Source organism: Conger conger, chromosome 1, assembly GCF_963514075.1.
Source record: "Conger conger chromosome 1, fConCon1.1, whole genome shotgun sequence".
Taxonomy (NCBI): Eukaryota; Metazoa; Chordata; class Actinopteri; order Anguilliformes; family Congridae; genus Conger; species Conger conger.
Genome location: NC_083760.1, coordinates 74482690 through 74486242, shown reverse-complemented (window position 1 = coordinate 74486242; position 3553 = coordinate 74482690).

Below are 3553 nucleotides of genomic sequence, written 5' to 3'. Positions count from 1 at the left end.
TTCCTGTTTATTATTGGATGCATGGTTGGTTAATACATGTAAGATGAGTTCCTGTAAGAGGCGAGGACAGATTGTACCGTTCAGTCAAAATAATATGCATCTTAGAGAAATATACTCGCTCTGCCCAGAAGACAACGAAAATAAATTATTAATGAGACATTCCACTCAGTTTACGTAAAAATAGTCGAGTCCAGAATTACTGGAAACCTTGATAGTTATTATGGAAATACGGGAACGTGCATGTAATTTGCGTATATTTAGTGGAAATGTTCTTTGTTATTTTGCGCTTTCTTTTCTCTCTCCCTCATAAATCTTCTGAACAGGTTTCTGTAATCTAAAATGACACCCTGTCTTGGGTCTGTAGCCTATATGTTTTGTGTACCATCATGTTGTACGTTGGTTTTCATTCAACAAAAGAACAGAAGATGGGTTAAAAGGATCACAACTGAAATCAACCATCTGACCTTTAACAGAAGATATGCTGACACAATAGGCTACACCCAGAGGAAGAGGGGGGGAAATTCTGAGGCTAAAACAAGATAAAAACTGAGAGCCTATTGCCCATAAGTATTTGTTGAGATGAGAAGATTTTCTGATGAGACTTGACTGCTTGTGGATACGGTATGCCACCTAAAATAATAATAATAATAATAATAATAATAATAATAAACAGAAGATTTTCTTCAAAAAATGTTCATCATACATAGTACCAGCTGCAAAACAAGTGTGATGCTCGCTCTCTTTAAATATAGCTCACAATATGAATGTCATACACTTCAGAATTAAGCTACAGGTAGTTACCAAAAAGGTGGAAGTACCAATATGAAGTCACTTTATAGGACGTTGGGCCACCTTGTACCACCAGAAGAGCTTGTATCAGGCAGGAAATAAATATGGGACCGCTGCGATCAGTCAGAATCATCAGCATTTACCTTTCCTTGGAGATTAGTGCAACCAAACCAAGCCAAAGAAATGTACTCCACCACATTATGTTACTGCTAGATACAGTCACTATTGGAACCAAGCGCTTCTTCGGATGTATGTGTTTGTCAGGGACGTTATCATAACTAGCCAAGGAATATATTTGCAAACTTGAGAGAGAAAATATAAAAACACTTGTACCAAAAAAAAAAAAAAAAAAAAAAGAAGGATGCCAGGGATGGTTTTGGGGGTGTCAGTCGACAGAATCAAGGTCTACAGTTTTGGATTGCTACCTTTGGATACCCTTTGTCATCCTGAGGTATAAAAGATATAATAAGTAGAAACTGAAACAAGATTTGAGATCCATTATTTGTTGTATTCGGGAAGTGGAACTGGTTTACTGGTGCGACACTTCTCAATTGATTGCTTGTGGGTATATATATCACTTGCTAAAAAAAGACATGGTAGTTGTTCATTACCAAATTCTCATTGTCCAGAGGTTAATTAAATAGCAGGAAAAGGTCTATGACCCCTCTACTTTACTGCGCGTCTCACCTCTGAGGAGCAGTTACACACTGCTCTGCAGGCGAATGCTGACACACAGATGGAGATGATGAACTCCAGGATGGATAACAACAGCAGTACTCCTGTGATCCCATTTGACCTGGTCTGTTCAAAGAGAAACCGATCAACACATCAATGGCAGCAATATCATTCGCTGCAATACTTATATCCCAGACTTGGACTTGTGCATAACAAATACTTAAGACTTGTTAAAATATTTCCAGTATGTATAGCTCAGTCTTTCTTGGCTGGATTACAGAGCCCATAAATCGGGAATAAGTTGGAAGGGCTCATTGTGATTTATTATCTGAGTCACATGTGTATAGCACATTCAGTTGTTAACTACAGAGATGATAGTGATGTTACTGTTGGACCTTGCGTACACGCCGGAGTATCTGACAGACGTAGGTGCTGGTTGCATAGGCACTCTCACTGTCATAGTCATAGTCATAGCAATAGTAAAATCTTAAGTCTATCACACAGTCCAGAGAGAAAATTATGACAGCAATGCCAGCAGAGATGGCACTGAAGATGTTCATCACAAGCGCTCCTTTCACCTGTGGGAAAGAGACAAAGGCCAGCATGACTATTAGAGAGGTGCTGGTTGTTTTGGAGATGCACGATATGAACATTACTGATTCATAGGAAATGAACACATACAAGATACAAGATACAGGCAGCCTGCAGAGCACTGCATGCTCATTGTGAGCCACGACGTCAACGGTTCGAATCCGACCGTCTGACAATTTGTCGCATTTCTTTCCCTCTCTCTCGCCCCCATTCTTCCTGTCTCTATATACTGTCCAATAAAGCTGAAAAAGGCCTAAAAAAATAGCAGTTATTAATTTCTCATCCAAAGCACTGATTAGATAGAATGCACTGAATCACATTTAGTGGTTGGTCACACAGAAGCAAACAAAGTAACACCCAAGCAGCTACAAGATACAGGTGCTAACAGGAATGAGAAATGTAACATCCGTGTATCACTGTGCTGCAAGCATTTAGAGATCATTTATGGTTAATGACACAGTATTTAAGAATTATTTGGTTACATCCAGAATTAATCAATTACATTTTAACTTTGTGAATAAAAATGGGCAGGCTTGGATTAAATTATTGTCAGAGTGCACTAGAACCCACAAAATGTAACTTTTGTCCCCCACAAAGCCTGCTACAGTTACAGGAGTTGGCTACTTTAAAAAGCATTGCATACTTATGAATAATCCTGTTACGCCAGGGGAAACGGAAGAACCAAAAGCAGACAGGGGTGCAGAAAAATGGCAGGTTTAATTTCAAAAGGGGCAGACAGAGTGGAATCAAAAAACAGGCCAGGGTCAAAAACCAGGGGGTCAGTCCATCAAAGCAGAGGTACAGATATCCACATAGCAAAGAAGAGTCCAGGGAAGCAGGCAGGGGCCAAAAACCGGAAATCCAGATAAACAAGGGCAAGGGCACAAGGAGGCTAGAACTGGGGGAAGGAATCAAGGGCTCAGGACAAGAAAACAGGACAAGACGAACTGGCGGCGTGCAACCGAAAAGGACAGGTATAAATACACTGGGGAATGAGACAAACTAGGCGGGGCATGGGAGTGAGGGCGGTCTAACAAATAAACATCAGGTGAGACACATTAAAGAATAATAGGACAATGACGAGGGGGAAACGTAAACGTGGACTGGATTCACAAAGACACACATGTAATACGAACGGCTCCGGACTAGGGAGTAGAAAATTTGCAGAGAATCAGGAGATGCAGAGATAAGGAGAGACAGGTGCGAATACTTCGCTGAAACTAAGCAAATAATCAGTGATAGAATAGGGAGGCGGAGTTACAGAAAAGAATTGAAACTGGAGATGCGTTAGTAAGTTAGTTAAGTGATTTAAATTACAAATACCCAAAACTAGTGAATGCTAGTTTGTTAGTTTGACAAACATATCAGTGTGTTAGTATAATTAGTACTGTACAAATTCTATGTTAGTTGGGAATAGTATATTAGTGCTATGTACAAACATGAAATGGAGAGAAAGCAGGAAGTAAGGAATGCAAGATTGGAAGGAAGGTTGAACCCC